We start from the raw sequence: 15,220 nt of genomic DNA, 5'->3' as shown, positions 1-15,220 counted from the left end.
GCACACAGCATTGAAATACTCTGTGCATAAAGTGCCTGAATTAAAAGGTTAAGACTGTCCCAACGATACTTTGTGAGCTCGTACTGCAAGATGACAGAAAGTGGAAGATATTTTCAGAGAACAATGAAGTGTAGTAAACCTAAAAAAAATGCTTATCAAGAACAAGCAAATGCAGCTCACTCAACTTGTTGAACAAAATCGATTCCACGAAGCAATGCCCTTTGCAGAGCTACAAAATGGATCTTTCGAAAATAAGAAATGAAGTTCATGAGTTCACGCAGAGAAGCAATTTATCTGGACGGAGCGTACAGTATATGCTGCCCATCAAAAGTAACCGATCCAATCCTGCAGAGAGAGAAAGAGGCAATTCACACAGGCTGCTTCACACCGGCTCCTTCACTCATGCTCATTCATTCATGCTCATTCACTCGTCCCACAGCTTTACGGCCATGTGTGCCCTCAATCAAAACAGGGGGAGGAGAGACATGAGAATCTATTGGCTATGGTTATCTGCCCCTATCCATCAAAACCTGCAACAATAAAAGCTGTGGTGGACTAAACAGGAAGCTGTGGTGGAGTAAACAGGAAGCTGTGGTGGAGTAAACAGGAAGCTGTGGTGGAGGAAACAGGAAGCTGTGGTGGAGGAAACAGGAAGCTGTGGTGGAGGAAACAGGAAGCTGTAGCACTAGCGGTTCTGGGGTGGGGGGGGGGCAGGGGGGCCAGTGCCCCTTTGACAACAATTTTGGACCCCCTTGTGGCCCCCCTAAATGTGGAGTATGAAATAATTTTTACATAACAAATTTTTGCTATCGTTCTTTTTTTACATCCATTATTAGACAGTGGCAACGCGGAACACTAATTTAACCCACACATTTTCTAGAGGGACGGCTTTAGGCGGAACACAACAGTATCGTACCACATGCATCTGCAAGTTTTTTTTCTATTCAGAAGTTGTAAGAAATTCCACATTAATATTATAGTTCAAGCACAAAGAAGGAAATATAGAGGTGAGTAAAATTGTTAATATGTTGTATTTGTATTAAATGCATTACAGAAGTGTAACGTTAGATCAGCTTATCTTAACCTGGCCGTTTGTTACTTTGTGGCAGTATGAAAAAGGATCAAATATACGATCAACAAACTCATGGTGCTGAGTGTTTTTACTTAAACCACACTCCGTAAACGCATTGTAACGTAAAACGGTTAGACATAAAGGGTAGTTACCAAGCAAGTCACTTATTTTACGTTAATTAATTAATAAACGTGGTCCCCATTGCTTTTGCTCTTTAGTTTTCACCAAAATGAAGAGAAAGGACATCATGTCCTTCTTCCAAAGAAAAGACAAGGCAGACAGTGAGACAGAGCCAGGTGGTTCAGGTGTGGAGAGAGCAGAGAGCCTGCAGAGAGAGAGTAGGAAGACTTGTCCATTGGAGAGACTGAGCATGAAGGCATAGTAGAGCAGGAAAGTGAGACAGATGGAGAGACTGAGGCTGAGGTAGAGGCTGAGAGTGAGACACCAACAGAGGAGCCTCGTGCGTCCACAAACAGTGGACTATCAGGTTTGTGATGTTGAATAAATCTGTAGTTACTTGTAAAGCAGTGTAATGAGTCAGTTTATATGGTGTATAGAAATGAGTCAGTTTATATGGTGTATAGAAATGAGTCAGTTTATATGGTGTATAGAAATGAGTCAGTTTATATGGTGTATAGAAATGAGTCAGTTTATATGGTGTATAGAAATGAGTCAGTTTATATGGTGAATAGAAATGAGTCAGTTTATATGGTGAATAGAAATGAGTCAGTTTATATGGTGTATAGAAATGAGTCAGTTTATATGGTGTATAGAAATGAGTCGGTTTATATGGTGTATAGAAATTAGTCAGTTTATATGGTGTATAGAAATGAGTCAGTTTATATGGTGTATAGAAATGAGTCAGTTTATATGGTGTATAGAAATGAGTCAGTTTATATGGTGTATAGAAATGAGTCAGTTTATATGGTGTATAGAAATGAGTCAGTTTATATGGTGTATAGAAATTAGTCAGTTTATATGGTGTATTCAAATTAGTCGGGTTTGTATTTGAAATGAATTATTATTTAACATGCTATTGGGCTTGTGATATAGATATCAGATGGATTTCAGAAGTTGCCAGATGGCAATGGTATATCTAAAATTACCCAAATACATACTTAATTCTATATTTTTTTCTTTGGCAGATATCAGCAAATCCCGGGAGGAACCACCGGTGCAGCCAATGATGAACATATACCCAAGAACTCTGATGGGGGACCGGAGGAGGAGCTTCAAGGCGGCCTGGGACCATATCCATCCCTGGCTTGAATATTCAAAAAAAATCTGACTCTGTGTTTTGTTACGCCTGCAGGCATTTTAGCCCTCCCAGTCTCAGAGACTGTATTTGATTCACAATTGGGTTTTAACAACTGGAAGAAGGCAACTTACAAAGAAGGGGGATTTGCAATTCATGTAAGGTCTGAGCGGCACAAACAAGCAATGATTACATGGAGAGACTATCAGAAAGCTGTAAAAAGTAATGCAACACTGGTAAATGCCCTAAACAAGGAACACAACAAACAGGTTCAAGAAAATTGGGACTATATTAAAACAATAGGAGAAGTACTACTACTTACAGCCACACAAAACATTGCACAAAGAGGACACGATGAGTCTGCAGAGTCCGATAACAAAGGGAACTTCATGGCAATCCTAGAAACAATAGCTAAGCATGACACAACAGTGAAAAAAAGGTTGACTTCCATTCATAAAGCAAAATATACAAGCAAAGGGATTCAGAATGAGGTTCTGAGTTGTTTGGCAGACATGGTTCCAACAAAAATGATAGAAGAAGTGAAAGACAGTGAGGGTCTTTAGCCTAATGGCAGATGTAACAAAGATGTAAAATAAAGGAGCAGATATCTCTAGTACTCAGGTACTATTTCAGAGGAGCTGTCCATGAGGGCTTTCTCCATTTTGAATCGGCTGATCGACTAGATGCAGCAGGGCTTACTGACAAAATCATACACATATTAGAAAGTCATGGTCTTGAATACAAAAACAACCTAGTAGGCCAAGCATATGACGGTACTTCCGTTATGAGTGGCAAGCATTCAGACGTCCAGGCAGGCATTAAAGAACAAACAAAGCATGCCTTTTACATCCACTGCAGTGCACACTGTCTAAACTTAGTTTTAGTGGATACAGTCAAAGCTGTCCCTGAGGTAGGACAGTTCTTCTCCTTACTAGAAAGACTTTACGTCTTCTAATCTGGGCCATATGTGCATCAAAAATGGCTTAGCATACAAAAAGAGATGTACCCAGGTGCACCTAGAGAGCTTCAGAGACTAAATGACACTCGCTGGGCATGTCGATATATGGCTCTACATACTATTATGGATAAATTACCTGCCATTAAGCGAGTCCTGCAACACATAGCCCAAGAACAATGGTGACAGATCTGTTGAGGCACGAGGTCTGTTGAGGCACAGTTCTGTTGAGGCACAAGGTCTGTTGAGGGACGAGGTCTGCTTGCACAGATAGATTTACAATTCATTGTGTGCCTTGTTACACTCCATAAAGTGTTTGGAGAAGCAACATTTCTATCAGATATGCTACAGTCTTCATCACTTGACCTGTCAAAGGCTGTTGATTTAGTTGACGCCTTAGTTCAAACTTTGAATGACTATATGACTATATGACTATAAAAATAGTATTTGTTTTTATAAAAATAAATGTCCCACGCTCCACTTTGTTTTCATCCTGTATTGAACGCAGTTTATCCCGTCTTAAATTTTATCGATTATTTACGTAAAAAAATACCTAAAGTTGTACTAGGAAAGTTGTTTGAAATGTTTGGACAAAGATTACAGGTAACTTATGAGATATTTTGTAGTCATGTTGCGCGAGTTGGAACCGGTGTTTTTCTGGATCAAACGCGCCAAATAAATGGACATTTTGGATATATAAAGACGGAATTAATCGAACAAAAAGGACCATTTGTGATGTTTATGGGACATATTGGAGTGCCAACAAAAGAAGCTCGTCAAAGGTAAGGCATGAATTATATCATTATTTCTGAGTTTTGTGTCGTGCCTGGCAGGATGAAATATGATTGTCTGTGTTTGTTTGATGGGGAGCTGTCCTCAGATAATAGCATGGTTTGCTTTCGCCATACAGCCTTTTTGAAATCTGACACGGTGGCTGGATTAACAAGAAGTAAAGCTTTAATTTGGTTTATTGCACTTGTGATTGTATGGAAGTTAAATATTTCTAATAATTTAATTTGGATTTGGCGCTCTGCCATTTCACCGGATGTTGTCAAATCGATCCCGTTAACGGGATTTGATCCATAAGAAGTTTTTAAAGCTGTTCCAATTAGGTACATAGTGAGTTAGGTTTGTCATTACTAAACAAAGCCCTGGCCAGTGAGCTGTGACGATTTACAATATAGAAAATATGCAGTGACAGACAGTAACATTCCAGCGTTGCAGCATTTAATTTGTCTGCTTTCAGTCAATACACAGAGCAAGTGTTTACTGGATGTCATTGTGTATACGCTCATGCAAGAAGTCTAAAATAATTGCTTGTTCCTCTATCCCATCACATTGTATTGAATCTCTAGATCTAGATATGGCTACAGTCTGTATTAATAGCACGGTGTTTGTTTGCTGTTGTGAAGCCTGAAGGTGTCATTCCCATATATACATCTAGAAGCATTATGAAATGTCCTTAGAAACTTGGTTACTGCTGGAGTTTCTTCACTCAGAGGCAGAGAGACAGAAGAAAGTTTTTAAAAAATCAATCAGAGGCAGACACCAGAAGGTAACATTTTCTAGTCCCCATCCTGTGGGGCCTTTTCCAGAAGTAAAGAAGAGTTTTCAGAAGTGCACACAGCTGAAGAGGAAAGAATGAATTTTGAATACTCCGGGGGAGAGTAAAGAATTGTAAATGTATGCAAGTATAATTGGTAGCATAAATCAACAGAGACAGGTGTGTGCTAACACATATCCCAGCCACCATGTCAAATGAATGTACGATACATGAATAATTACATTTTCAACACTGAGGCAACTTCTGCTTACTTACAGTATATGGATGTATGATAATGCAATACCCTTTTTTGTTCACTTGCATTTGTTATGGCTTTACATCCCCTGCTATATTGTGGATTGAGAGTTATCTGTCTAACAGAACACAGAGGGTGTTCTTTAATGGAAGCCTCTCCAACATAAACCAGTTAGAGTCAGGCATTCCCCAGGGCAGCTGTCTAGGCCCTTACTTTTTTCAATCTTCATTAATGAGCTGCCTCTGGCTCTGAGTAAAGCCTGTGTGTCTATGTATGCTGATGACTCAACATTAAACACGTCAGCTACCACAGCGAGTGAAATCACTGAAACGCTTAACAAAGAGCTGCAGTCAGTTTCATAATCGGTGGTAAGAAGTAATAGTCCTAAATATTTCAAAAACTAAAAGCATTGTATTTAGGACAAAGCATTCACTGAACTCTAAACTTCAACTAAATCTTGTAAAGCATAATGTGGAAATTGAGCAAGTTGAGGAAACTAAACTGCTTGGAGTAACCCTGGATTGTAAACTGTTATGGTCAAAATATATTGCTGCAATGGTAGCTAAGATGGGAGAGGTCTGTCCATAGTAAAGTGTCGCTCTGCCTTCTTAACAACAATATCAACGAGGCAGATCCAACAGGCCCTAGTTTTGTTGCACCTGGACTGCTGTTCAGTCGTGTGGTCACGTGCCACAAAGGGACTTAGGGAAATTACAACTGGCCCAGAACAGGGCAGCATGGCTGGCCCTTAAATGTACACAGAGAGCTAAAATTACTAATATGCATGTACATTTCTTCTGGCTCAAAGTGGAGGAGAGATTGACTTTATCATTACTTGTATTTATGAGAGGTATTGACATGCTGAATGCACTTAGGTGTCTGTTTAAACTATTAGCACACAGCTCGGACACCCATGCATACCCCACAAGACATGCCACCAGAGGTCTCTTCACAGTCCCCAAGTCCAGAACAGACTATGGGAGGCGCACAGTACTACATAGAGCCATGACTACATGAAACTCTATTCAACATCAGGTAGCTGATGCAAGCAGTAGAATCAGATTTAAAAAACAGATAACAATACACCTTATTGAACAGCGGGGACTGTGAAAAGACACAAACATAGATACAAACACACACACACACTATATGCACACATGTACATCTGGACTGCGAGTAGTAATAGATTGGTGGCCTGAGGACACACTTAATGTATTGTGAAATCTGTTGAAATATGTATTTTAATGTTTAACATTTGTATTATGTATTTTACTGTCTTCATTTTTGCTGGACCCCAGAAAGAGTAGCTGCTGCCTTGGCAGGAACTAATGGGGCTCCATAATAAATACAAATACACACACACACACACACACACACACACACACACACACACACACACACACGAAAAAGCCCCACCAGGTTTTTCTACACCCTCTTTCTAAGTTAATTATCCCACTGAAAGATGAAGAGACAATTACTCCCCCATAGAGACTAGCATTAGTCAGATGAATATGGGTATTAGGACCCCCTATGGTCAGAGACTACTGGACACAGATGAACGCCTGCTTTTTAACGTAGCACACCACACGCTGCTGCTTGCCTGCACAACAACACAAAGGAGAACAGAACTTGCAGCCTTGCTAATTAGGACAGCAGGGTAATGCATCACGTGGATAAACTTGTAAAAGGTTACCATGCGTGGAGGAGCCCTTGTTTTGATGAAGGTTTAGTGTGTTGGGGTCAGATGACTTCAGAATGCACACATATACTGTACTGAGATAATACCTTACATTGACAGTTGCTCTTGGGGGGGGCTTTACTTATCTCATTGCGCTTTAGTGACTCCTTGTGGCGGGCCGGGCACCTGCAGGCTGACCATGGTCGTCAGTTGAACGGTGTTTCCTCTGACACGTTGGTGCGGCTGGCTTCTGGGTTAAGCAAGCGGGTGTTAAGAAGCGTGGCTTTGCAGGTCACGAATGAGTCAACCTTCGCCTCTCCCAAGCCCGTTGGGTAATTGCAGCGACGAGACAAGATCGTAATCATGAAATTGGGGAGAAAAAGGAAAAAAATATATACAAAAATAAAAATAAGCGTGAGTACCTTCTAGTTGTCCTAACAGAAACATCTGATTATTTCACTAATAGACATCACGATCAGATCTACACATTATTCAATATTTTCAGGCAATGTGTGTAACATTTTCATTGAAAAAAGCAGTGGTCTTGGAATTAAAGTATGGACCTAATCTTTAAACGGTTTCACATTCAAAGGAGGACATACTAAATTAAGTGTTACTTGACATGCAAATGCTATTGGATATACAGTGCATTCAGCCAGCCGGAAGCCACTCCTCAGTAAAAGGCACATGACAGCCCACTTGGAGTTTACCGAATGGCACCTGAAGGACTCTCAGACCATGAGAAACAAGATTATCTGGTCTGATGAAACCAAGATTGAACTCTTTGGCCTGAATCACAAGTGTCACATCTGGAGGAAACCTGGCACCATCCCTATGGTGAAGCATGGTGGTGGCAGCATCATGCTGTGGGGATGTTTTTCAGCGGCAGGGACTCGGAGACTAGTCAGGATCAAGGGAATGATGAACGGAGAAAAGTACAGAGAGATCCTTGATGAAAATCTGCTCCAGAGCACTCAGGACCTCAGACTGGGGTGAAGGTTCACCTTCCAACAGGACAACAACCCTAAGCACACAGCCAAGACAACGCAGGAGTGGCATCGGGACAAGTATTTGAATGTCCTTGAGTGGCCCAGCCAGAGCCTGGACTTGAACCCAATCAAAGATCTCCGGAGAGACCTGAATATAGCTGTGTAGTCAGGATCGCTCCCCATCCAACTTGACAGAGCTTGAGAGGATCTATAGAGAAGAATGGGAGAAACTCAAATACAGGTGTGCCAAACTTGTAGCATCATACCCAAGAAGACTTGACGCTGTAATCGCTGCCAAAGGTGCTTATCAAGAAGTTAAGCTTTCTGCCAATATCAATTATGTCTATGTCCTGGGAAATGTTCTTGTTGCTTACATCATCATGCTAATCGCATTAGCCTACATTAGCTCAACCGTCCCGTGGAAGGGACACCGATCCCGAAGAAGTTTTAACAAAGTATTGTGTGAAGGGTAGGAATACTTATGTTAATGTAATATTTCAGTTTCTTATTTTTAATACATTTGCAAAAATGTCTAAAAACCTGTTTTTGGTTTGACATCATGGGGTATTGTGTGTAGATTGATGAGAAACAATAATTTTATCAATTTTAGAATAAGGCTGCAAGGTAACAACATGTGGAAAAAGTCAAGGGGTCTTAATACTTTCTGAATGCACTGTGTCATGACGTTGGCCTCTTTTGGTACAATTTTGTGATACTCAGAAGAGACAATATAGCCATATTACCATAAAACTGTTTATATAATAGACTCAGTTTAAGACTTGCCTCATATGGGTGTATGGAATGTATTAATAAGGATAAAGCTTTTGTAAGACATTGAGATGCTATGTACTGATGTAATGTGATAGAATTGTATTTCTGTAACCAAATCTAACTCAGTCATAGGCACGCCCCAGGGACACATACGGACCAGGCGTCATTTGACCAGCCTGTTCGATGGGCACTATAAAACACTCCCTGATTTACATTTCTCCAGACCAGGCCTACACTCTATGGCCAGAGGTTTGACCATCCAAGTACTCTACTGAAAGTGAACCATACCACGTGGTTAACTTTTAGACTATTGATACCGACAGAATAAGAACAAGTCTTTGATATTAATTATTAGTCTGCAGCTAAGTAAATTATATCATGGAACGGGAAGACCAACGAAACAACCATTCTATGACGACATTAATGAATGTCGCTCTGAAAGATACATTCTAACCGAGAGAGAGAGAGAGAGAACGCGGACAAAACTCCCCAACAGAACTACTCTCCAACAAGAATCAGAACGACACACTGAGCGTAAATATATATATTGATTGCAATTGTTCCCGAATGAGTGAGCCTTCAATTGTCAATTGTTAATGAACTCTGTGTAAACTTCTCAGCTGACCATTTATGACCCATTGTTCAACAGGCCGACAAGCCTGTTTAACCCACAAGGGCACATTCCGATACCAATCCTTTGTTGACGATAATTACTGTATGTATGTTTTTCTGTTAATTACTTAGTGTAGTAAATAAATGATTTTAAGACAATTGATGTATGGATGATTTTAGTAAAGACTGGGTTCGTGCAGATACAACAATTTACGACGTTTTGGAATGAGACTGGACTAGAGGTAAATACACCATTTGAACTAGAAGATAATCGACCTATACTATAATAGAATATAATATTATAGTACAGGAAAGTTATATTAGGAAAATTATAGCTTTGTAATCTGAATATTCTCCTTGGTGCCCCGATCTCCTAGTTAATTACAATTAAACGATTAATCAGTTTAATCGCGTGATAATAATTACAGGGAGCTAATTGATAAACATATCTTCCGTTTAATGGTACCCCCAAAGACACGACAACTGTAAGTACAGTTTTATGATTTGTGATTATACAACAAAGCTCTAACAAAAACACTTTGAACTTAGTGCTTGAAACAATTTTCGTAATCTTGACTACAGGTGTGGGATCTTAATTTGATCACTCTTTTGCTGCTGAGAACTTTCCTGCACAGCATAAATTACATAAATCCACTGAAAACCCACCCTAACACATGGTTATATTAACAATATTACACTTTTCATGTTGCCTACTTTTGGCCAGCTAACAGCCTAACCACTGATCAAGCAACATAATGAGGGGGGTGCGTAAACTGGCTCGATGTCCTCTGGGTGGTGGACCATTCTTGATACACACGGGAAACTATTAAGGCTGAAAAATCCAGCAGAGTTGCAGTTCTTGAAACAAATTGGTGCGCCTGGCAGCTACCACCAAACCCCGTTCAAAGGCACTTAAATCTTTTGCTTTGCCCATTTACCTTATGAATGGCACACATACACAATCCATGTCTCAATTGTCTCAAGGCTTAACAATATATTTTTTAACCTGTCTCCTCCCCTTCATCAAACATATGACATCAATAAGGGATCATAGCTTTCACCTGGATTCACCTGGTCAGTCTATATCATGGAAAGAGCAGGTGTTCCTAATGTTCTGTACACTCAATGTATACTGCTATAATTGCGTGCGTAAATGTGTCCGAATTCTTCTTCAATCAAACAATGGCTCATACTACAGTCTGAACTCAGAGAAGCACCTTTTCTATATCTAACTAGCCATGGGTGAAATGAATAAGTCTGTGAATACATTCAACGTACAGAAATAACCATTATGAGAGGGAGCTGTAATCCTTTCTTTGGGCACTTTCATTCAGCTATTTTCGTCTGTATGCGGTTAGCGGTGATTATCTCTGAGTATTAAGTATTCACACAGTATTTACCACAATTTAAGTCTCTGGATTTTTGTTGCCTTTTCAGTACAATAGGCTAAATGATTGATGTGTGTGCATACTACAGTGTGTTTGTCTGTGTGTTCCTTAAGCCACATGCAGTAGTAAATGATGGGGAAACGAGCCTTAATTCAGAGAGCAATCATGACTGCAGGCTTATAGGTGGGATGACATGATTATATTCTCCTGATAATTGTAATACAAAGCCTCTGTCTTTCGGCTCCATCTTATGTTTCTTTCTCTCCAGGGATAGACTCCCTGAGCAACGGACACAGACAGCTCTTTGTTGAGGCAGACACAGGAGACACTCCTGAGAATCTTAAGAGCCCAGACATGCATACAGACATACATACAACAGACAGACGACAGATTGAGAGATAGAAAGACAGAGAGAGAGTGAGTGAGAGTGAGCAATTACTCTCAACAGACAATTACACAGAACCTGCTTCATTCCGCCATGAATGTGGCCCACATAAACAGCATGGACACCAAACCAGACTCAAAGAGAAGTTGAATAAAGATAGCCTGATTAAGTGTAGGCAATAGAATAAGATCGGACTGAAAGGCATCCATTTTGAAGCAAGAAACAAAGCCAAAATCTCACAGGATTGAGACCTGATGCCTTTAAAATTTGAGTTCAATCAGATAAGACTGTGACATCCTCAGTCTTCTGCAGTCTACAGTCTATCTGTATATTGTAACATCTTAGTATAATACCAGGGTTTGCACCCTCTCCACCTCCCCATCACCAGTGTGTATGGGCCCAGATCCAGGACCAGGAAGAGAAACAGGACTAGGACTAGTACCAGGACTAGTACCAGGAAGAGAAAGAGGACCAGGAAGAGAAACAGGACCAGGACTATTACCAGGACCAGGACTAGTACTAGGACCAGGAAGAGAAACATGACCAGGAAGAGAAACAGGACCAGGAAGAGTAACAGGACCAGGACTAGTACCAGGACCAGGAAGAGAAACAGGACCAGGAAGAGAAACAGGACCAGGAAGAGTAACAGGACCAGGAAGAGTAACAGAACCAGGAAGAGAAACAGGACCAAGAAGAGAAACAGGATCAGGACTAGTACCAGTACCAGGAAGAGTAACAGGACCAGGACGTGTGGAGGGATTTATACAGACCACCACGCAGGTCGAATGAGGAGCTATTCAGTATTGAATCTACTGTATAGACTGAGAAGCACGTCTGTGATGTGGAGGGATTTTTACAGACCTCCACGCAGGTCGAATGAGGAGCTATTCAGTATTCCAAGAGTCATAATCTTGTTTCCCTATTGCCCATGTATTATTGAACATCAGGTGTTGATCAATAATCATTCATCCTAAGGCACCATGCGGTTTACAACAACATAAGCAATGACCGAATCACAACTCACTGAGAAAGATTAGCTGCCTCAATTGTGAGAGTGAAAAAAATCTGTTTGGTTTGAATTGATGTTTTAAGTCATCCTGTGGCTGTGCTGTGGGAATGAGAGCTCTGGGTAGTGTTGTATTATGCAGGGGTCGTATTGTGCGTTTAATGATTAATGAAGAATAAGATGAGCTTATGAGTCACCGAGGCATTGCCTCTTTCTGTCTGTCTGCTATTCAACCTTTTCCACTCCCCGACTTCCTCAAGGTCCCGGACCCAGGCTATAGCTCCTCATTACTATCTGTCAGGGGAGCAGGGACTGACAAAACAATAACAGCGCCTCACACAACTGTTGAAGAACAGCTAGGGCCACGATGAAGTGAGGAGATTTTTACCTTGGTTATGCTGACTCCAAAGATAATACATGCTGCTTGTAGTGCCTTACAGCCATCAGGACAAAAGTAAGTGGGTAAATGAGTAAGTAGCCTTGGCTTGTATGAGCCAGAAAAGCCCATAGGAGCAGGAGCCTATCTCCTGTTTCTGTAGCGTGAGGCAGGTTGATGTAGAAGTACACCACCTGGACAGGACGCTAGTCTATCGCAGAGCCTTACCCCCAGGGCCTTACCCCAAATCTATATATTTAATTCCTTTATTTACATTTTTGGGATTTGCATGTATTATTTTGGATTGTTATGTATTACTGCACAGTTGGAGCTAGGAACCAAATAATTTTGCTAAACCCACAAAGCATCTGCTAAATACACAACCAATAAAATGTTATTCGATTTGATCGACCGCCTTAATGCTGAGTGCCAATCTTTGATCTCGTTATGACTCGGCCAGGGAATTCCCTACCTTCCAATCTCAGGGCCAAAACACTCTAACCACAAGGACACTGAGCTGGTAGGACAAAAGGGCCACAAGTTGCTATTAAATCATAAAGGGGACAAATAAGAGTTGATTTGGAGATGTTGATTTGCTTCACGCAACACAACTGTAACAGAGTTTAGACGCAGACAGACCGTCTCAATACAGATCCAATTAGATCTGGAGGATCATGGATGTACTTAATATTGGACGTGTGTTTCATCCGGCTGTGGGGAGAGAGACAAGATGATGTAACTACCATTCACTAACCAGCCTTGGGTTAGTAAGCTGGCACTGCTGAATGGAGGACATTTGGCATTATTCACAACAGGCCTATGGCTTATTCCCCAGAATGTCATCGCAATTAACGAACAGATGGTCTGGGCCAGAAAATGCCAGCCTGCTGATGCTGGGGAATTTGAGTCAATGTCTAATGTCCAGAAATGGCATTATCAACATACTAAATGTCTTGAATCACAGATTCACATTCTTCTTCCTCCTGATAATTACTATGTAAACATTTACTTCGAAACATAAAACATGCCTTTTTCTGGTCCCAATTATCAAGAGTCTGATCCAATCTCTCGGGTCCCCCCTCCTTACCCTCTGATCCTAAGGAGTGCAGAGATCAAGGTGATGAATGAGCACCTGTTAAGGGAGCAGAGATACACCATGATGACAGAACCAGCAGCAGTCTGTAACAGAGATACTCCATGATGACAGAACCAGCAGCAGTCTGTGACAGAGATACTCCATGATGACAGAACCAGCAGCAGTCTGTGACAGAGATACTCCATGATGACAGAACCAGCAGCAGTCTGTGACAGAGATACTCCATGATGACAGAACCAGCAGCAGTCTGTGACAGAGATACTCCATGATGACAGAACCAGCAGCAGTCTGTGACAGAGATACTCCATGATGACAGAACCAGCAGCAGTCTGTGACAGAGATACTCCATGATGACAGAACCAGCGGCAGTCTGTGACAGAGATACTCCATGATGACAGAACCAGCAGCAGTCCGTAACAGAGATACTCCATGATGACAGAACCAGCAGCAGTCTGAAAGAGACACACCATGATGACAGAACCAGCAGCAGTCTGTAACAGAGATACTCCATGATGACAGAACCAGCAGCAGTCTGTGACAGAGATAATCCATGATGACAGAACCAGCAGCAGTCTGTGACAGAGATAATCCATGATGACAGAACCAGCAGCAGTCTGTAACAGAGATACTCCATGATGACAGAACCAGCAGCAGTCTGTGACAGAGATACTCCATGATGACAGAACCAGCAGCAGTCTGTGACAGAGATACTCCATGATGACAGAACCAGCAGCAGTCTGTGACAGAGATACTCCATGATGACAGAACCAGCAGCAGTCTGTGACAGAGATACTCCATGATGACAGAACCAGCAGCAGTCTGTGACAGAGATACTCCATGATGACAGAACCAGCAGCAGTCTGTGACAGAGATACTCCATGATGACAGAACCAGCAGCAGTCCGTAACAGAGATACTCCATGATGACAGAACCAGCAGCAGTCTGAAAGAGACACACCATGATGACAGAACCAGCAGCAGTCTGTAACAGAGATAATCCATGATGACAGAACCAGCAGCAGTCTGTGACAGAGATAATCCATGATGACAGAACCAGCAGCAGTCTGTAACAGAGATACTCCATGATGACAGAACCAGCAGCAGTCTGTGACAGAGATACTCCATGATGACAGAACCAGCAGCAGTCTGTGACAGAGATACTCCATGATGACAGAACCAGCAGCAGTCTGTGACAGAGATACTCCATGATGACAGAACCAGCAGCAGTCTGTGACAGAGATACTCCATGATGACAGAACCAGCGGCAGTCTGTGACAGAGATACTCCATGATGACAGAACCAGCAGCAGTCTGTGACAGAGATACTCCATGATGACAGAACCAGCAGCAGTCTGTGACAGAGATACTCCATGATGACAGAACCAGCAGCAGTCCGTAACAGAGATACTCCATGATGACAGAACCAGCAGCAGTCTGAAAAAGACACACCATGATGACAGAACCAGCAGCAGTCTGTAACAGAGATAATCCATGATGACAGAACCAGCAGCAGTCTGTGACAGAGATAATCCATGATGACAGAACCAGCAGCAGTCTGTAACAGAGATACTCCATGATGACAGAACCAGCAGCAGTCTGTGACAGAGATACTCCATGATGACAGAACCAGCAGCAGTCTGTGACAGAGATACTCCATGATGACAGAACCAGCAGCAGTCTGTGACAGAGATACTCCATGATGACAGAACCAGCAGCAGTCTGTGACAGAGATACTCCATGATGACAGAACCAGCAGCAGTCTGTGACAGAGATACTCCATGATGACAGAACCAGCAGCAGTCTGTGACAGAGATACTCCATGATGACAGAACCAGCAGCA

The 15,220-nt window shown here is 41.7% G+C and overlaps 1 protein-coding gene and 1 long non-coding RNA gene across 2 annotated transcripts in view; one reads left to right on the top strand and one right to left on the bottom strand.

The window, feature by feature from the left end:
* LOC123726192 (guanine nucleotide-binding protein subunit gamma 4-like) overlaps positions 1 to 15,220 on the bottom strand; it is a gene marked incomplete at both ends in the record, with an annotated part of 154,536 nt that overhangs the window by 85,660 nt on the left and 53,656 nt on the right. The gene's annotated exons all lie outside the window — the stretch shown is intronic.
* LOC106566472 (uncharacterized) lies at positions 895 to 3,755 on the top strand. The gene is made up of 3 exons (XR_006758494.1): positions 895 to 1,007; positions 2,218 to 3,488; positions 3,539 to 3,755. It is a non-coding gene; the product is annotated as an uncharacterized lncRNA (long non-coding RNA).

Source organism: Salmo salar, chromosome ssa13 (genome assembly GCF_905237065.1).
Source record: "Salmo salar chromosome ssa13, Ssal_v3.1, whole genome shotgun sequence".
Classification (NCBI taxonomy): domain Eukaryota; kingdom Metazoa; phylum Chordata; class Actinopteri; order Salmoniformes; family Salmonidae; genus Salmo; species Salmo salar.
This window is presented reverse-complemented; position numbering and strand designations above follow the sequence as displayed.